This window comes from Pinus tabuliformis, chromosome 2_2, assembly GCF_031772625.1.
Source record: "Pinus tabuliformis cultivar Carrire ecotype Pingquan chromosome 2_2, CPIR1, whole genome shotgun sequence".
Taxonomy (NCBI): domain Eukaryota; kingdom Viridiplantae; phylum Streptophyta; class Pinopsida; order Pinales; family Pinaceae; genus Pinus; species Pinus tabuliformis.
Window position 1 is genome coordinate 59,320,613 of NC_142300.1, and position 22,595 is coordinate 59,343,207.

The 22,595-nt window shown below is 35.7% G+C and overlaps 1 protein-coding gene across 3 annotated transcripts in view; it reads left to right on the forward strand.

Moving 5' to 3' along the window:
• Window positions 1-22,595, forward strand: part of PFC1 (Ribosomal RNA adenine dimethylase family protein) — a 403,194-nt gene that overhangs the window by 143,809 nt on the left and 236,790 nt on the right. The window lies entirely within an intron of this gene.

The following is a 22,595-nucleotide window of genomic DNA, read 5'->3' on the forward strand; positions in this document are numbered from 1 at the left end:
AAGCCATGGGCATTTGTAGGAAACTTTCACCTTGTTTCCCTTGCATAAGTTTTGTGAAATCTTGTCATTACTTTCTCAAGAAAGGAGGTCTAGTGTCCAAGTTTCAGGCAATTATTGTGAAGACTCTCCTTGAAATTTAGTTGAGGACTTTGAAGAGCCCTTTTCTCATTGTAATATTAATAAAAGATCTAATTTGCTTGTGGGAGCTTGGGATTTCTCCCATGGTATTCTATCTTCCCATTTAGAGGGAGGCTTCTCGTGGGTGGATTGACATTTGCATGGTTTAAACTTTCACACTCCATTCACTTACATGCATGCTTTAATTAGGAATTAACACAACCTCACTATCACATTTCATTTTTTTGTTCAAGTTTGTTACAATTTCATTTGAGCTTGGAGCTACAAGCTTACACTTTACTTTGGGAATTCGTCCTTCACATGCAACCATTTTATATTCTTAACAAATTTTGATTTATTTCCATTTACCTTGGTAAATTGTTTCATGAGCACTTGAATACATGCTTCATTTGTATGCTATATTGTTATCTTGAATATTGGAGCAATTTATTGTCATTGTCTATTTGAAACAAATTTTACTTTCAAGCATATTACTTGTATCATTTTAATTCATTGATGAGACACATGCAACACTTGTAAGCTAATTTTATTCCTACAATTGAAGTTATAATTGCAACTTATGTTGAACACTATTTCATTTTCAAGCATTGCAAATCAATATCTTTGAAGCATTTGCATGTAACATCACTTTAATTTAGGAAATTAACACAACTTGCACTTCATCTAGGCATTTTAGTATAGGAAGGCCCCAAGCCTCACTAAAATTAACCTCCAAGCATAAGCTTGATTGATAGAAAGTATATGAAAAAATGATTTTTTGGAAAGTTCTTCCATATGGTACAAAGTAAGGTAAAGGTGTTGTGACCATTTAGTTATGAAGGTGGCTTGTGTCCTTGTAGGAACGAAGGCACATGCTGGCTTGTAAGATTCAGGGAATGGGTATCGTTAATGACACTTTCGTGCCCTCGCCTTCTCTTTCTTACAGTCACCCCAATTTTTACCTTTTGGTAACAACTCAAGAGGAAGACTTCTCACTTAGCTTAGGTATTTTAGACTAAAAATAACCGAGACTAATTGCATCCAAATTTAGTATAAGTGCATCTCATGCTAATACAACATAATTTTACTTTACTTGCAATTTCCCATTTTGTTATCTTGATGTGTTTTGAGTTTTATTTGCAAATATCAATCTTTTTATTTCAAGAAACATTTATGATGCAAGTATTGTGAGTCCTTTACTTTTGCAACAATTTAATTTTCTTGTACTTAGAATATTGATCATTGGTGTAGTTATATTTCATGTTATTGCTTTGATGATCATTATGCTCATGAGTAATTGATGTATCTTGTTATCTGGGGCATTTTCTTCCAAAGTACTGTTTCCTTTATAGTTGCAATTGATGTTCAAATGCTTATTTTGGTCTAATGTTTGAATTGTCTATCATTGTATCTTGATTTCATTTTTGAGCAAGCTATTGTTATTTACTTGAATGCACTAGTCTATACTTTGAATATATCATTGAAATTTGAACATTTATATGCTTGCTTAGTTATGGGAAACAAATTATTTTTGGCAAGAAATCCAAATTAACTTTTCTCCTAGAACCTCATATTGTTTTTAACTTAACTTTTCATTAGGTACCACCCCCCTTAGCTAACCTAGGAGATAGCTCAAACGAGCGAGTTGGGAATAGTGTGACAACCCCTTCTCTGAGTTCCCTGCTGTTAGAGTCAGTATTTGCATACTGCCCTCAGTGATCAAAACTTCTTTTTTATATCATGTTAGGGTCCCATTCTGAAATTTTTGTCATTCCACCTAGGTCCTCATACAAAAATTTACTCACTAATGGTAGCCCTAGTCAAAAAATCCCTACTCTCCCTCAAAAATCAATATTTGTTGACCCACCTTCTTGTGTCTTACTAAGCATACATTTATCATAAAAGCTCATTTCATCATGTTTTGTGTCAGTCAAGTCCACATGGAGTCTGGTCATTCAAGGTCCCATTAGGTCACTAGGTTTCATTCTTCAAGGTCCAATAAAACACCATTTCACTGCATAAGGCTAGCAAAAGTATGAGAGTGAACACAATAATATCCCTTTTTCATTTAAAGAGGATTTGCAAACATGTAAAGATGGTTGCCAAAGTTGTAATTTTGATTTTAAGTATGAGTTTCATTCCAGATTGTAATTTTATTCCAAAAACAGAGATGTAATTTTATTTTTTATTTTTTATGTAATTTTATGTCAATCAAATGTAATAAGCACATGATTTCCAAGCTGCTAATTCAAAGTTCCAAAATGCCAAAGGACCAAAAAGTCAAAGGTCAAAGTGTTCTCAATGTATATCAAGTGATCAATTTGTCAAAGAAAAAGTCAAGTGTAAAGGTATAGCTTCCAAGAGTAAGGTAAATGACAAAAGGAAGAAAGTGGGTCCCAAGATCAATTTTGAAAATTTAAACAAGGTATAAAGACCACCAAAGACCAAGGGAAGGCTCATTAGCACTCTTATCCATCAATATCTCACTCACCTACACTTTATCTACCTCCCTTGACCTTTTCTTATGCCCATTCCTCTCATTTCCCTCTCCTAGGGTTTTGAGGTCATTCCTCTTGGTTTCGTGATCTCCATGGTTAAATCATCAACAAAACTTGTATCTTGATGCTGTTACGCCTTCCCCTATCCTTAATATACTTTCCTAAACACTTCCCATCACTTATGTACCTCAAAATCATCATTTTTCTACAAACCCTAGCCTGTTGTTACGTTTTTGACACTTTTCTAGACTAGGCATGTGTTTTGCCCTTTTGGACCCCTTCCCCTCACTCAATCCTGGAAATTCCAGTTTCCCCTACTTCCTAACATCCCTCCCTACCTCCCAAAATTTTCTTAAGAATCTAAAAGCCCCCTATCCCCTTTATTTCCCTTCATTCCTATAAATTTCCCAAATTCCCTGTTTTGCCTACACTAAACCCTAATTTCCTCTCCCATTGAGCTAGGGTTTTCTATGGAATCAGAGACATCTGAGTAGCGGAGGCATAAGGGAGGTCATATCAGCAAGTATGAGGCCATTTCAACTCATAAACATCATGTCTCCATCATTTTTCAAGAAGTCATTCTAAAGGACAAATCATTGGCCACACACAGGGCCATTTTTTCTTCAAACTATGTTTTTGACCAAACTAAGATGAATTTGACAAAAGTGAGAGACGTTTTTGTCCATCATAGGCCAAGCATGAAAAACCTCCTACAGTTTTTACACAGGTGTCATGGTTTGGAGAAATTTCAAAAATACAGTTGCTACAAGGGAGTTGCTGCACTTCTGAAGTGACTTTGGGAAAATCAATTTTCTCTTAGCTAGAGTGTCCAAATGACTTTCTTGATGAGTCAAACGATAACTAGACAGAAAGAGATTTCCAATGAACTATTATGAGATCCATTTGGAGTTGAGGAAGACCTCCAAAACTTTCCTCCAAGAGCACACTTCATTTTTGCACCCTCATTCTGCTATACTTGATCATTTTCAGTGCTTGATAGGTCCATTGTGTAGCCAAGAGAGAGATATTTCAAACGAGCTATCATGAGCTCAATTTGGACACCGAGAACCCACTCAAAATCAAGCTGCAACATGGAGGGCGCGTTTAAGTGTTACGCTGCGCATTTGACGTCTTGGGAGAATCCATTTTTGGAGGGTCAAATCAAGTCCATTTTGTAAACTAAAGGTAGATGTGGAAACTAGACAGGATAAGCTTTCCAACTAGCTATCTTGGGCTCAATTTGGACATCGGGAATGGAGGCAAAAGTGGGTCTAGAGCTGGTGCTACGTGTTTGACATTGACGCTGCACGTTTGACACTGACGCTGTGCGTTTGACCAGTTGCCTAATTTTTCACTATTTTTCTCCAGATTTGATTTTCCTCTTGGGAAATCAACTTTTTACTGATGTAATTGATCATGTAAATGTAATTATGGTCTTTTTACTATTACCTAGGGTAAATACATTAGGTAAATAGACTCTATGAGGTGTAATGAATCAGTTCATTGTAATTAGGGATGAGTCACTTTGACCACCCTACACTCTAGCTATCAGTTTAGATTTTGGTGGAACTACTCCTCCTCTCATGGATTCGACCCCTGATGGTTGGGAGGAGTTTGTTTGAGGCCTATATCTTGTATTTTTCAGTCTTTTCAAAGGTTGGACTCAGTTGGATGTTGTACTAGTGATCAAAGACACTATTGTATCAGATTTTGGCCAGTATTAATAGATGAGTTGCAGCTATTTCCTTGGGATACTTGTGGTATGAATATTTGACATTGTTTCTTCTATTGTCTCATATGTTTGAATGTGTTGTTAATTCCAACAATCATTTCATGTCTATTTTGTGATAGTTTTCAAGTTGATGAACATAATTCATGAGTTTCCATGCTCTGTTTTGGGGAAACTTTCACAGTTTGTAATCATCTCTTCAGTTTAGGAAGAATTCATGTGTTTCATGCTCTTCTTAGCTCCTCACCAGTCTTAAGCCATCTCACCAAATCACCTTAAAGTGTTAGGTTTTCTGCCTACCTTGCCCCATCAGATGTCTGCAATTCTGATCCTCTCATGCCCTGACCTAGTTCACTCTTTGACCTAATTCACTCATCCAGTGACTACCCCAATCAAATCAAATGAAAAGCCTGAGCTACTATATCTAGCCTAAAACCCTAATCCATCCGACCCTCTTAGCTGTGATCCTTTGGAGAGAGCCCTCTCCGGCTTGGTAGGGCTAGCTTCCAAGTCAAAAGATTGGTCTGTGGTTACCTCAACTGGACCCTTCCTCAGCCTTGGAGATTCGGAGGAGTGATAACACTTGCCACTAACCACACCTTGTGGGGTTGAAGGCTTTTCTCACTAACTTGTAGGTAGGTATAGGCGACAGGAGCAACAAAACCCATATCTTAATTAAACCCAAACGACCTTTAATGACATGAAAAATTAACCAAGTGCCGTGCAAAACAGATGATATCTGAGAAGGCTGCATAATCTACATTTATTGGGTTCCGTTACTATTGGCAGACCAATTTCCCTGTATGGTTCTGCTCTTATGTCTAAAAATACCCATGCATTTTGATAAGTAGTATTATGCATCAGGATAGAACACCATGCATTAGGACAAGGAGGTAGCGATACCAACCTCCTTGACCTCAGTACCAATAAGACCTGCCTGCAAGTAAAAATAGTAAAAAAGACTATACCCGTATAAGAGCTTGAATTTATGAAAATTATATTTATTAAATCTAAATCGTACCTTAGATGTTCATAAATCTTATTATGTATCCAGGAAAAGCTGCGATGGTAAAGAAATATCAACAACGACGATGCGATCGCGTAGCATCGCCATCGCTAATGCCACCACTGTGGTCATCGCGATCGCCACCACCAAGGCCATCATCAACGCCAATTGCTTCAGCCCCTGAGTTAACCGTTATAATGCGCTCATTGGAAACCAACTTTGAGACATTAAAAGGGCTGCCAATAGCTAATATCAAAGAAGAGCAACCTCAACTTGAAGAAAGAAATCTAGCGGGGCCCAAAGGTTCTTTTTATAGACAATCAAAGGAAGATATTTCTAGGGAGCTACAGAAAATTAATGAACGTTCTTAAGCATGGCTAGAAGGAGGAACATATGTTTTTCCCTAAGAGAGTACTCTTCTACCTCCAAGACGAAAATTGTCGTATTTCAGTTAAGGGAAAGTGCCTTGATTTGGTGGGGAAATCTGGAAAAACAATTACACCTCACAATGGATAATGTTCCCTGGGAGTTGTTTGAAGAAATATTTCGTGCTAAATACTTACCACCTTACTTTTAGGAGCATCAAGCTGAAGCTTTCCATATGCTAGTTCAAGGTAACAAAACAGTGGAAGAATATGAGATAAGGTTTATGGAACTCGTGAAATATATTCCTTATCTAGATACTGATGAATGTCAAGCTGAGCGCTTTGTATATGGATTAAATCCTCGAATCAGGGCCATGGTCAGAATGTGGAAGCCATTATCAATAACAGAGGCAGTTGAATGTGCCCATTATGTAGAAGAGCATCTAGGGATAAAAGGGGATGTCAGACCAGCAGGACCCTTGTAACTAGGATTCCCCAGGAAAGCTCCCTGAAACTTCTTTAGGGGAAGTAGTTCGAGACCACCTCCTTATGATAATAGATTTACCTCGAGAGGAGTAGGAACAAGAGATCCCATGACAGTTAGTGCTATCACTGCTAAATCATCAAACTCAAGTTATTGGAAATCTCGAGGAACTAATAATAGAGGAAGAAGTGTGAGAGGAAGTAGCACAAGAGGGCAGAGTTCCTTTTCTAGAAATTTACAATCTGACTCAAGGGGATCATCCCAAGTTAATTGTTGGGGATGTGGAGGACTACATTTGCAACATGATTGTCCGAAACCCTCGTCAAGTATAATGCATATAGAAGGAAAAGATCCATCATCAAGTACCTAAGTCAATCATAGAATCCATGCAATAGTCAATAACAACCAGGCAGAACATCAATCCACTGTAGTGGAATATTCAGGTACTATTAATGGCATAAAACTCAGAATATTATTTGATACTGGTGCTACTGATAGTTTCATTTCGTTTATGCATTAAATAAATGTGGGTTGGCAACCCACAAGAAAAATGATTTCAGACATGTATAAATGGCTTCAGGAGAACTTCAATCCGTAGACTTAAGTGTGGAGGAATGCAAAATTGATCTAGGAATCTGTTCGACTAAGTTAAAAGTTTATGTCACAACCCTAGGAACTTATGACCTCGTCATAACTATTGATTGGTTAGAAGCTCATCAAGCATGGGTAGACTATTGCAGGAAAACAATTCTCTGTATAAATGATGAAGGCGAAATGATCCAAATCCAAGGTATTAAGAGGAAAGTATCTTTACGCTTCATCTCAACAATGCAAATGAAGTGTTGCTTAAGAAAAGGTTGTCAGGCATATGCAGTTCAAGAAGTAAGGAGAAAAGACCATTCTTAGAGCAATATCTGGTGTTATCCGAATTTCTAGATGTTTTTCCCAAGGAACTACCAGAATTACCTCCTGAAAGAGAGCTGGATCTCTCAATAGAATTTAAACCTGGTATAGAACCAATCTCTAAAACACCTTACAAAATGACAACTCCTGAACTTCAAGAGTTACAAATCCAGTTGAAAGAACTACTGGATATAGGACACATTCGACCTAGTACTTCGCCTTGGGGTGCACCTGTAAGTTTTGTCAAGAAGAAGGATGGTTCCTTGTGGTTATGCATAGACTACCGAGACTTAAATCGAGCTACAGTAAAGAATCTGTATCCAATGCCTCGTTTTGATGACCTCTTCGACCAAATGAAAGGAGCTGCTGTCTTTTCAAAAATTGATTTACAATAAGGCTATCATCAAGTTAAGAATTAAGGAAAGCAATATCTCCAAGACTGCATTCCGAACACGTTTCGGGCATTATGAGTTCACTGTGGTACCATTTTGGTTGACCAATGCACCAACAATATTCATGAACCTTATGAACAATGTTTTCCGCAAATATCTCGTTCAGGTTGTACAAATATTCTTAGAACCTAAATTTGAGGGATATGAACTAGAAGATGATGGAATTTTGCGATTCTATGGAAGGATGTACATTCCTGATAATGGGTCCATATGTTAAAATTAGAAACAAGGGACAAATCCCACTTTGGACAACTCCTTTGAGGAAGATAATTGTGGCATTGAATTCCTCTTTTCGAGAGGACCAAAATCGACCTCAAGAACACAAAATTTGGATAAGGAAAAATATTTATTTATTTCAAAGAAATTCTACAAGTCATGACTTAAGGCAAGAGAATTGAAAATTTGAAATTCAAATTTGCCTCCAAGTGTTAAGGTCGGCTTCACCTCCATAAGGAAAAATTGTTATATATAAGTGTCCTCCATTCTCATTGACACACATTGTTTGGGCATAAATTAAAAGGTTTCATCTTCTGTGGAAGCCGCAACACAAGGAGGACAGGGCCGAGGTTGCTATGGGTGGTTTGGAGATCTGGTTATGGGTTTTTGATGAGTCCGAAATGCAGCTGAGGTAATCCAAGGCATAATGAAGGAGGGTTTGTAAGGCCGCAAGTCTTGTAGTAATTACAGGAGGTCCGCAGGTTTATACTGGGCTAGTTGGAGGAGTCGTTAGGCCTTACTCCCTCAGCAAATCAAGTTACAGGCAGCGATGACAAGCATCATGTAGAAGTATGCCAGCTACAGTGATTGGAAACTTTGTTGACAAAATCAGAATGGGCTAACCAGGTTCGAGATCTTCTACTGTCCAGTATATATCCATTTTGGGTTCATTATAATCAGTTATGAAGGCCGCTCAAATTGATCTAGGACTGAACTCTATTTGGAGTCTTCCTTGTAGCTGCTGTGTCTTCTATTGATCTCTGGTTAGGGCAGAATCTGGTTGCTATTGTTTGAAGGGAGAATGGAAGACTTGCCTGGGCTGCCTCCTTGTCATAAATTGTATTTTCTCCCTCTCTTTCTCTGCTAAACATTTGAAGATAATAATAAGAAGATTTGATCAAGGGTTTTCCCCATCTTGGGGTTTTTCCCTGGCTTGAGCCAATCTCGGTGTTCTCTTGTCTTGGCTTGTCTTTTTCATATGTTATTTATGTTCTTTCTTCAATTACTGAGATAATAGTTTATGTGAAATGGAATTAATCTTGGGCACTTATGAATTATTGAAGTAATTGACCTAAGCAAAGATCATGTTTCAAAATTAACATGGTATCGGAGCTGGGTAAGGACAAGCCCAAGTAGGAGTCAAAGAGAAGCAGTCACCATGAGAATCGTCTCTCTCTCTCTTTGTGATTTAGTTCGATGGCTCTGAGACTTTGATGGGTCTGAGCTTCGTTGGTCTGCTCTTTCATAGGGCTACTCTCTCATGAGGGTCTCTCTCACAAGCTACAGGGATTCTACTCTCCGTCATATGTTCTCGCTCTCTAGCCCGTGCTCTTTGCTCTTTGTATGACCACGCTGTAATGAACTTCCACTCAATTGATATTGCATGTATGCATGGTTTTGTTCTCTTGAATCGATAGCGTAACACGTATGGCACCATCACAATATACTCTTATACTATGATCCTTTATATTATATGGCTCGCATCACATAGGAAAGTCACCTGATCTATATGCTCTGTATGCTACTCTTATTGGCATAACAACACAATAGTTTTGGCATATGTAAGTAGTTCATCATCACTGTAGTTTCGGCACAATGGTCTCTTCAATGTATAGCATAAGATTTGCATATATGACACAGTAGTCTCAAAACCGTAATATATATGTTTCAGCGCTGTAGTTTCGGTACTATTGTTGGCACTGTTATGTATGAGTCTTGGCACAGTTGTATAGATTGATCTCGGCACAGATAAGACCTATTCTCAACCTTGGGAAGTTTTGACAACAACAATGAATGATTCCTATTTCCATTCTATCCATGATTTTTAATGAGCCAAATTACAGTTCCTAAAGCCTAATTGCAGCGACGATTCGTGATATGCATACATCGCATGCTTTGCACTAGTATACTTATTAAATAATTAGGAAAAATGTTTAAATGAATGAAAAAAGGAGCTCAATACCTAAACTATTGAGAAGGGAGATATTACCTAAAATTCGACACTCAAAATATACATTTTAAATACTTCGTACTTATAAAGTTGTTAAATAAAATTTACAATTCCAATCCTTCTAATGTAAATATTGATCACTATAGCATTAAAGTTATAAGTCACCTCTGCCTCACTCTGCGTGGCTCAGCTTGGCCTTGAGTGGGTTTGCGTCCCTCTGCGTCAGCGTGCATGAGGGCTGCGTCTCTCCTCTGGACTACGTCTTTCTCTGCGTTGTCTCCCACTATCCTCGCATCACCTCCTCCTCAGTCACTGACTGCTGTTGATGCCCTCCTCTTCCTCCACCCTGCAACTCTACCTTTGGAATTGATCTCCTTTACTTGAGAATCAATTTTGCTAGAGATACTGAGTATCTATCGGTGTATCTCCAAATGATCCTCGAGTCTTGTCTTATACTTTTTCTGTTCACAAATCAACGATCGAGATTAAGTCCCTAATCAATGGCTAAAATTAAAACAGACTTGATCCTCGTCTCTTAGAAGCTTCTCACTCTTATCTTTATCAATACCCATTAATATTTTTATTATCCTAAGTTTAGACTTAGAAACCCATTAAAAATATTAATTATTTTAATAACTCCTCATCCGGGTGGAATTTCTCAAAATGATTTCTTGGTCTTGGAGATCTCATGTGCCTTAGCCTTTCCTCCAAATTTCAAGGCTAGAGCACATCCGATGCTACCAAAAATCAACAATGAGGGCGGTGACTGCGTAGGAAGGGTATTTATCTTGAGTACGCAGAGATACCAGGGGAAGGGGTTTTTGGAGGTAATAAAGACTGGAAGGAGAATGGGAATGAGAACAGAGATCTGAATCAGAGCTGGAGATTCGAATCAGAACTTGAGATTTGAGCAATTGTTCTTGAAGCTTTTGGGCACGGGGGGCCAAAATACTCTTGTTGTCGCACAGATTGTCCAGGCAGCATGACAACGCTTAGACCGGGGGCTGTCGCCCTGATCCCCGATCCCTTCGTTTAAGCCATCTCCCTGAAGCAGGCTAAGGGGGGTAGACCCTATGGGATAAATGAAGACCAACTAAGAATCAGTTGGCTTGGGAGACATAGCAGGGGAAAACCAACACTTGATCGATTTTAGAATTTGATTAGATCTTTAAATGCTTAAGACCAGTGCTTTATGGAGTTAATGAAAACCAAGTAATTAATTAGCTGCTGTTGTTTATGAAGTAATTTAATGATTGCTTGAAAATATTTACAGAATATCAAACATGTCACGAGCATTATATAATCCAAGCAACGATTAATTTCACCAGATACAAAATATTCAATAGATGTGCAATGTTCTAGTGAATAAATTTCAAAAGATCAAATACTTTTAAGCAACCACGAAATTTAAATGCTAACTAGTTTCGAATAGTTAATCTCCAGATATAAACATTTAAGCACATTTAACTATACCATAACAGAAAAAAGACTTTGAAAGGAGTTTCCAATTTTAATTAGTATTTTTTTTACAATTTTTTTAATTTTTAAATATTTTTTTATTTTTATTTTTTATGACACTAAACTAAACTAAAACTTAAAGATTAAAAACTAAGCTAAAAGAAAATGAAATTTAGACCAAAGACTAAATATATATACAGATGAGATGAAATTTAAAAAGAAATTTGCTAAAATCTAAATGAGACAACAAATCAAAACTTTTTTATTTTTTGCTTTTTTAATTATATATATATATATATATATATATATATATATATTTTTTTTTTTTTGTAAAATTCTAACATTAAACTAAAATCTAAATAAAATTAAAATCTAGTATAAAAAGAACTTTTTTTTATGCCTTTTTTTAATTTTTTTGATATTTTCGTACTTTTTGATATTATTTTTAAACTCAAAATTTAAACAAAATTAAATCTAAATTAAAACTAAAACCTAAGACTAAAAAGCTAAGTTAAAAACAAAATAAAAGAACTAACACCTGATCTATAACAAAAATGAAAATTTATTAAATCTAAATCCTAATTAAATGAAACTCAGATTTAAATCTAAAAATCAAATAAAAATCTAAACTAAACACTAAGTCCTAACTACGATAGCACACATCCAACGCATATGACTAGATACAACCCTCAGCTAAACTAAATAACAAAATCGAACTTGTGTAAATGAAAGTCGAATTATTGTATTTGTCTTTGTAGGACGGTGGCTGCGTGAAGAGCAACAGATAGCAGCAGATTGAGGGTTAGAGCATCACGCAGGAGGACGAGATGGGACGGCGTGGATGGAAGGCGAAGGGTCAGCAGAAGGAGCGTTGATGAAGAACTTCACGTAGAGGAGTGGTATGACTTGGACACCTTGAACCTTCTCAGAAACCTTAATTTTTTTTTTTCCAACTCCCTTTGCTTATGATGAAAACCCTGCAATAAATTTCCAGATTTGAAGTAAATTTTCCTGCAAGAACTGAAACCCTAGCAGACAGATAGCTTGGAGAGCGTCGAATTTCTTTACAAAAAACCCTGCAAGAACTGATCCTGAGGCCAGATCTTACCCTCTAGAGCCTAGATCTGGCTTCAAACAAAAATTTCTTCTTAGACCTGTAACCTGCAATGGCAAAACAGAATACTCAGAAATAAAATGTGCAAGAAACAGAACTAAAAACCCTAAAACGATCTAAATAATTACAATATTCACAGTTTAAAGGCTCTAAATAGCCGCATCTGTCATTATGCCACAGATATATTTTTGAAATTTTAAAATTAGGATGAGGTGCTTCAGAAAACCCTTCATGCATTCACCAGAAAATTTCAAATGATAAGCCCGAGATCAAAACTGGCTGGGCTCTTCAGAAAATGCAATCTGGGAGTTGGCTGGTTCAGCCGAGAACTTCCCCGAACGCCCGGTAATCTCAAAAAAAGGATTTCCTGCACAGCGTAAATCAACCATTAACGAAGAAGGAGAAAACGATACTAAAATCCAAATGTAATGGAGATACCTGCCATCATATCCAGAAATTTAACTACCATTCAAACCCTAGTGACTAAACAAGATACCTGTGTTTAAAATCACTCTTCATCAAGCTATCATCAATGGCTGAAAATAAATTTATGCAGAAAAATAAAACATCTTACAAAAATTCGAGAAGAGTAACACCAGCAAGATTTCAACCCTAAAGTCTTTCTTTATTGCACAAAAAATGACTACAAGAGAAGACTCACAGATTGAATGATCTCAAATGACCCCCGACACCCTATTTAAAGGAAAATTTCCCAACGGCTAGTTCGAGTGATCCATGTCAAAGTGATCTCGACCGTCGATGAGGATCAAAATCTTTTTTAATCTCATCCGTCGAAATTGTAAATGCATTTTAATATATTAAAAAATTAAAATTTTGCATTTATTTCCTCAAAACTTTGACTTATTATTATTTTATTATTTTATTTTATTTTTAATATATATATATATATATATAATTTTATTTTTCTAATTTTATTATTTTTATTGGACCTTCGAACTTAGCCTTTGGAAAAGACACCTAGGATCTAGGACTTATGAGGGGATTAATTATTTTCTAACCCTCAAAACACTTTACATCATGACTCTTACAATTTTACATTTCAAGGGGGAAAACCCATTTGACATAGACCCTCATAGACTACCCAGTTCTACGACATAAACATAATCTAGCAGATCAAGCAATTTGCAATAACCTAACCAAATAGTTAGAATTATCTCCAAATTACTTTTACATAAACTCGACCCAGCACACTAGGATTCCCCTAAGATTCTAATGACAAAATCCATTTCGGCTTTGGGGTTAGGCTGAAGGAAAACTCTGCTGATCATGGATCGGTGAGACAAAAAACCTTCTGGAATGTAGATTATCACTAGAAAATTAGGTTTGCCTAGGCAATTTACATACATGACTCGGATCTGCTAAGATTATTTACAATTTACACATGCAGACTGCGTTTACAACATAACACGATCAGGATGATGATGGAAGTCGAATGGCACGGATATGACAATCAAGTGCTACCCTTTTGCGAAAAAAGGGAGTGTACTGCTATGGGTAGTTGACACGTAGTGGTCAACATCTGACTCTACTTGGGGACATGTTGCTGCACTGTAAGAATGTGAGAATCCAGAATCTGCATCCACGCAACACACAACAAAACATAAGTAGCGTCCATCCAAAAATCATCATATAACATTAAGCACAGGAAAGATATAAGCTCTTCATTTATTAACTATCTAGCAACATGAAAAGTAAATCTAATCCTAAAATAGAAATGAAAATGCTGAAAAAACAAGTAGGGTTAGAAATACATAGGATGCCCTATGGCATCAGATGTGTTCAATATAGTGTATATTGAGCATTTGCCTGCTTTCAGGCAAATCTGTCGGCTGCATCTCGGATGTGCCATGTCCAATTCTGCATACGGTAGAACTTTTTCCTATCCGAAGATCAAGTTGCTCGCAGCCATCTGATGCATCAAATCTTCTTATCGTTCTTTTTCTCTTGCGTTTTTTCCTTGTGGCAGGCTGTATCACTGATGGCGTGAAACTTTCTGCTTCAAAGCTCTCAGGTGAAGTATGTAAGATATGCGTGACATGTCTTTCTTCATTCTACATCTGCCCTGCCAAGGATGATGGATCAATCTCACAGGTGTCATGAGTTATAACTTGATCTTCTATGACTAGTGGATTAACTGTGTGAGGATCAACCTGATTATTAATTTCCCTTTTATCCAGCTCACTTTCATTTATCCACTTTTCAATGGAACAAAGGACCTCATAGTAAGATGGAGCTTTTTGTAGCAGATAATGAGGCTTCTGATCTATTGACGTTCTCTGGTTTCTTTCATCCTCTGACCGTTGTTGAAATTTCTGAACCTGTATTTTAATGGCATCCATCTGATTAGAGTGTTCAACCTTCATAACACTGATTTCCCTGGCATGGTCTTCTTCCATGGTCAGTGACTTATTCTGAAGACATATTTGACTGGCTTCCATATCTTTTATTACTTTATCGTTCTTTTCCTTTATGGTCATCAAGCAATGCTGCATAGAGTTTATCTCTTTCTTATGATTTGCTTGCATGTTAGCTAACTGATTATTATAATCAAATTCCATGATCGTCATATTTTCCTCTAAGCTTGATAACTTGCTTTGCATAAAATTAATTTCCCTGTCATGATTAGCTTTCATGGTCTCCATTTCCTTAGCATGTCGGTTATGTGATCAGAGTGTTTAATTTTCATGATTTCCATCTCCTTATCACATTTTTCTAGTTGGGTGCATAAAGTTCTCACATCATTGGCGTAATTAGTTTGATTGATCTCCATATTTTTTACCAGCCGCATTAGTTCTTCTATAATTTGCTTCTAATTTTCCCTTTCATTGTTGACACTGATTTTACAATTTGTCTCTGCTTTTCCACTATCATGGATTTGATCTACAATGGTATAGGTGGATGGCACATTCTGATATGAAGAATTGTCTTGAAATCTTTCATTGACAGCTGGATCTTTCATAAGATTACTTTCATTATGTTGTACAATTTTAGGGGCACAAGGCGAGCTATCTTGATAACCATATCTATCTTTAAAAGCATTGACAATGTCTTGTAAAGAAGTGAAAGAATCTTCAGGACAATTATTAAACCAATTCAAAGCATCACCCTCTAAAGAAAGGACAAATAGACGCATTTTGACATCTTCATGATCATACTGAGGAGATCTACAATATATGATCATTATACGAGTAAACTTGCGTAGATGCTTTCTAATAGCGACTAAATCACCACCCGAGAGCAAAGGTAATTTAGAAATGGCCACTTCCGGAACATCATGGAGAACATCAGTAAAATGACATGGGTTAAACGAATAATCCATGATGAATAACGAGGGACCAAATGGATGATAGAGAGAGATCCTGGTTCAAGAAAATCAACAGATGAAAGAAGTGGAGTCGCCACTTGAACATGAATCTAACTCTATGATCCAAAAAGCAACAAACAATCAAATATGAGGGAAGCTTCTTGTCTGGGAAAAATAAATGAAAAGAAATGGAGTCGCCACCCAAACAAGAAACGAACCGAGATGTCCAGGTGCTGAAGGTACGATTAAATGATATGACGAAAGATAAGGCGATGAAAAGATCAAATGATGCCAAAGAATGTTGGCTGTTTGACAGGCTAATGAATGGCGGAAAAGATGAGATGATGCCAAAAAAAATGTTGACTTTGCCGGCTCAAATGAGAGATGAGAAAGATGAAAGATGAATGTCGAATAAACCAAGGACAGAAAAAACTCTATCCCTGGCAACGACGCCAAAAAATGTTGTCATACAGATTGTCCAGGCAGCACGACAACGCTCAGGCTAGGGGCTATCACCTTGATCCCCAATCCCTCTGTTTAAGCCGTCTCCCTAAAGCAGGCTAAGGGGGGTAGACGCTATGGGATAAATGAAGATCAACTGAGAATCAGTTGGCTTGGGAGACACAGCAGGGGAAAACCAGCACTTGATTGATTTCAGAATTTGATTAGATCTTTAAATGCTAAGACCAGTGCTTTATGGAGTTAATGAAAACCAAGTAATTAATTAGCTGCTGTTGCTTATGAAGTAATTTAATGATTGCTTGAAAATATTTACAGAATATCAAACATGACACGAGCATTATATAATCCAAGCAACGATTAATTTCACCAGATACAAAATATTCAATAGATGTGCAATGTTCTAGCAAATAAATTTCAAAAGATCAAATACTTTTAAGCAACCACAAAATTTAAATGCTAACCAGTTTCGAATAGTTAATCCCCAAATATAAACATTTAAGAACATTTAACTATACCATAACAGAAAAAAGACTTTAAAAGGAATTTCCAATTTTTAATTAGTCTTTTTTTTAGAATTTTTTTAATTTTTAAATATTTTTTTATGAGACTAAACTAAAGTAAAACTTAAAGATTAAAAACTAAGTTAAAAGAAAATGAAATTTAGACCAAATACTAAATATATATACAGATGAGATGAAATTTAAAAAGAAATTTGCTAAAATCTAAATGAGACAACAAATCAAAACTTTTTTGATTTTTTGATTTTTTAATTATATAATTTTTTTGTAAAATTCTAAGATTAAACTAAAATCTAAATAAATTTAAAATCTAGTCTAAACAGAACTTTTTTTTAATGCCTTTTTTATATTTTTTTATATTTTCGTATTTTTTGATATTATTTTTCAAATCAAAATTTAGAAAAAATTAAATCTAAATTAAAACTAAAACCTAAGACTAAAAAGCTAAGCTAAAAAAAATGAAAGAACTAACACCTGATCTATAACAAAAATGAAAATTTATTAAATCTAAATCCTAATTAAATAAAACTCAAATTTAAATCTAAAAATCAAATAAAAATCTAAACTAGCCTAAAACTAAAATAATCCAAAGCCAAACCTAAATAAAAAAAAATCTAAATTAACTAAGCTAACACTAAGTCCTAACTACGACAGCACACATCCAACACATATGACTAGATACAACCCTAAGCTAAACTAAATAACAAAATCGAATTTGTGTAAATGCAAGTCGAATTATCGTATTTGTCTTTGCAGGACGGCGGCTGCGTGAAGAGCAACGGATAGCAACAGATTGAGGGTTAGAGCATCACGCAGGAGGACGATATGGGATGACGTGGATGTGTGGCGAAGGGTCAGCAGAAGGAGCGTTGATGAAGAACTTCACGCAGAGGAGTGGTATGACTTGGACAGCCTTGAACCTCCTCAGAAACCTTAAATTATTATTATTATTATTATTATTATTTTTAACTCCCTTCGCTTATGATGAAAACCCTGCAATAAATTTCCAGATTTGAAGTAAATTTTCCTCCAAGAACTGAAACCCCAGCAAACAGATAGCTTGGAGAGCCTCGAATTTCTTTAGAAAAAACCTTGTAAGAACTGATCCTGAGGCCAGATCTTACCCTCCAGGGCCTAGATCTGGCTTCAAACAAAAATTTCTTCTCAGACATATAACCTGCAATGGTAAAACAGAATACTCAGAAATAAAATGTGCAAGAAACATAACTAAAAATCCTAAAACGATCTAAATAATTACAATATTCACAGTTTAAAGGCTCTAAATAGCTAGATCTATCATTATGCCACAGATATATTTTTAAAATTTTAAAATTAAGATGAGGTGCTTCAGAAAACCTTTCATTCATTCACCAGAAAATTTCAAATGATAAGCCTGGGATCAAAACTGGCTGGGCTCTTTAGAAAATGCAATCCGGGAGTTGGCTGGTTCAGCTGAGAACTTCCTCGAACGCCCGGTAATCTCAAAAAAAAGGATTTCTTGCACAACTTAAATCAACCATTAACGAAGAAGGAGAAAACGATACTAAAATCCAAATGTAATGGAGATACCTGCCATCATATCCAGAAATTTAACTACCATTCAAACCCTAGCGACTAAACAAGATATCTGTGTTTAAAATCACTCTTCATCAAGCTATCATCAATGGCTGAAAATAAATTTATGCAGAAAAATAAAACATCTTTCAGCAATTCGAGAAGAGTAACACCAGCAAGATTTCAACCTCAAAGTCTTTCTTTATTGCACAAAAAATGACTACAAGAGAGCTTTTTTTAGCACAAGACTCACAGATCGAATGATCTCAAATGACCCCTGACACCCTATTTAAAGGAAAATTTCCCAACGACTAGTTCGAGTGATCCATGTCAAAGTGATCTCGACCGTCGATGAGGATCAAAATCCCTTTTAATCTCATCCGTCAAAATTTTAAATGCATTTTAATATATTAAAAAAATTAAAATTTTGCATTTATTTCCTCAAAACTTTGATTTATTATTATTTTATTATTATTATTATTTTTTTTTATTATATATATATATATTTTTATTTATTTATTTATTTTTTAATTAATTAATTTATTATTATTTTTATTGGACCCTCAAACTTAGCCTTTGGAAAAAACTCCTAGGATCTAGGACTTATGAGGGGATTAATTATTTTCTAACCCTCAAAACACTTTACATCATGACCCTTACAATTTTATATTTCAATGGGGAAAACCCATTTGACATAGACCCTCATAGACTACCTAGTTCTGCGACACAAACATAATCTAGCAGATCAAACAATTTGTAATAACCTAACCAAATAGTTAGAATTATCTCCAAATTACTTTTACATAAACTCGACCCAGCACACTAGGATTCCCCTAAGATTTTAATGACAAAATCCATTCCGGCTTTGGAGTTAGGCTGAAGGAAAACTTTGCCGATCATAGATCGGTGAGACAAAAAACCTTCTGGAATGTAGATTATCACTAGAAAATTAGGTTTGCCTAGGCAATTTACATACATAACCCAGATCTACTAAGATTATTTAAAATTTACACATGCTGACTGGGTTTACAACATAACACGATCAGGCTGATGATGGAAGTCGAATGGCACGGATACGATGATCAAGCACTACCCTTTTGTGAAAAAAGGGAGTGTACTGCTATGGGTAGTTGACATGTAGTGGTCAACAACTCCAATTGTGAAATATTTTGGAGCTGGGTACCAACACTGTGCTTAGTTTGGCTGGGAGGATTTGGTCATTTGGTATCGGGAGCAATTTGGGCTACATCAACATGGAATCGATGTCAAAGTCAGAAACCAGGTATGTATATGTGAATTAAATTGATAAATTATGCCTAAATTGTAACAGGTAAATTCTATAGAAATTAGTGGTTTAATTTGGGTTTGGTCCTTTCAAGCGGTTGGCACTAATGATGGTCTCAGTGGTGGCGATGGTGATGACAACAGTGGTGGCGATGCTGCCCGATGGTGTCGTCGTCGTTGATATGTCTTTACCATCACAACTTTTCTTGGATATATAATAAAATTATGAAAATTTGAGGTACAATTTAGATTTAATAAATATAATATTCGTAAATTCAAGCTCACATATAGGTATAGTTTTCTGCTATTATTACCTGCAGGCAGGTCTTATTGGTAGTAAGGTCAAGGAGGGTGGTATCTCTACCTCCTTGTCCTAATGCATGGTGATTTATCATGATGCGTAATACTAATTTAAAATGCATGGGTGAAATATCATTTCAGAATATTTGCCTAGCATTTCTAGTCTTGCTGGATATTTCCTATACCTCGCCTCTACCCCATTCCAAACAATTCTAAAGTCATTAGGGAAAGTCTTGCCATTAGGTTGGCCAGGCTATTACGGAACAATGGCACAACTAGCCGCCCCCCTTTCTCCTTTCTAGAAGAATGATAAATTCCTGAACCCACTATGGGAGGATGGGGCTGGATTTCTACAAATAGCTGCCCGACTAATGTGCGATAGACTCCTTCTATCGATTTATCTATTTAGTTCAAAGTCAATTGATCATCATTTCTTAAAGGCATTCCCATTCCTTCTATTTATTTAGTTTTAAGTAAATATAATGTAGCTAGGACAATGCATTATCAGTACATAAAGAGTTTTCTCGTAGACCAAGTCTAGCTTCAGGGTTTTTATATTGATTAGATCAAATTCATTTCAATATGTTATGGATTTAGAAAAAATACATTTGTTAAAAGAATTAAATCAAACTAATATATAATACATTATAAATATTATTACTAAATACAAAACATTATCATATCATTGTATATTTATATGAAATATATTAATATATTCTATTATTTATCTTTAACATTTATTATAGTATATTATTATAATTTACTATAATACTATTAAATTATTTGGTAAGAGATATGAAAGTCCAAAATTGATGCACATTTAAAAGTCTAAATATCATAATTTTTTTTTTGACAATTAAAATCTAAATTGTCGTGACTATGAAAAACTAAAAACCACTCCATTGTATAATATGAATCATTAAAGATACTTTTTATAGTTGTTAAAGTGACAATCAAATTGTATTTTTGTATAAATTATTCATAGACTGTTCTTATATTCTTTTGCACATTTGTTTCCAAGTCATATGAATTATTAAACCTAGCTTAGAATTTGTATGGCATGCTCTCCAACATAATGCCAACATAATATTGACACGCCCTCAAGCGTCTCCCTGCTCACTGAAGGCCTTTGACCGAGACTTTGTCAAATTTTGCCTCGGCTTGAGCTCCTATTACCTTGAGCTGTTCCTTGAGGAATTAGCCCCTATTATTTAGGAAATTCCTCTAATTGAATTGCGCAATTCCTTAGGCTGATCATCTGACTGCATGCAACACCTATACACTCAAGAGTCAAGACTAGTCTATAACTGATATTACACTACTGTGGAATCTCCACCTCAACTGGGTAACTTGAATTCTCTGCATGCACTAGCCATTTTGGGCTGATTGATCAGTTAACTGGATGATCACTGAGCTTGATTGAAGTCCCACTGCTTAATTGACCTTCCACTAGTCCCTCCAAAAGTTGGAACTAGTTTAACTGAAAACAACCTGAGATAACTGACCTTAATTGCTACAAATTCGCGATCACACATGCAAAATTGAACTCTAACTCCTCCAACTCGAATTTACTGAGTAAATTGGGTTACACAAACCATGTCACTCAAGTTTACATAATCCAAGTTTTCTGTTGATGTGGAAATTCGAATTTTCTCAATTTAATCAAGGCAAAATCAAATTGAGAATTTCTTGCTGCAATTTTCAACATAACCTTCACCTTCCATGCTAAGAGATTCGAAGCAACATCCAATCTATCCTCAAGCTTGAGGCTAGCTGATCCCATCTTCGAGATCTACAGCACAAATTCCTATAGTAGAAAATAAAGCTTCGAAATTCTCTTACTGCTGGTCCTTCTTCCCTGCAATATATTCACTGTTGCAAATTGAAGAGAAGTTCAATCAAAGATAAAGCTCTGACACCATGTGAAAATTTCAAGCACCAAGTGACTATGTCCTTATTTTTTCAATCAAACAATTAGATTGTTGAATTTAATTAATGCTGAAATGAAATTTCAAACCATAGCATCAATCGCGTAATAGCTAGCAAGTAAATAGTGGAAGCATAAATTAATTTTACACATATATAGGTAATTACTCCTTCAAATCAGCTTTTTCTTTTGAAAAAATTAGAAGGAAACCTCCACATGCTGCCCAAAAAGCAGCACTGCACAGTGATTGAAATCACCATGAGCTTGAGCCTCTACAGGCTGCTTAAGAGGTACAACTGGTAAAAAAATCAGAAACAACAGTTCTCTGCTCTATGGATTATGTATGGCTGTACATATTTCTATGGTAATTTCAATACAGCTATATAGACTTTCATACGACTGCACTAGACTGTTCCATATGACTGTACAGAACTGTGTGCTGGCTCTCTGCGTGCAGAAAAACACACACACACACTCTAGGTCACTCAACCTACTCAACTGCTTGTGTGATGAAATCCTATACCTTGCACTGTTTTTATACTTTAGTGGATAAATTAATTTTAAGATTTCTCCTAGTCTAAGTCATGCATGAGATACAATTTTATACTCAATTGTTAAATATAGGGATTTTACTATTTTTTACCAAAGTGAATTAAAAATGAGAATGACTTTTTCAAAAATTGAATTACTTTTCGAAAATATCTTGATCTACTTCTGAACGTTCACATTGAACATGTAGAGAAGTACCCATTCAAGCTATAATTCTCAACATAAACAAAGGGGTCTGAGACGTTAATTTGGCATTTGGCTAGGCTTTGGCCTTAAATTAGATTATTATTTTATTATAATACAGCTTTCTATATATGCTTATATTTTGTTTCTTGGGCATAATGTATCTAGAACTTTCGAAAAAAAAATCTGGTGGATTTTGA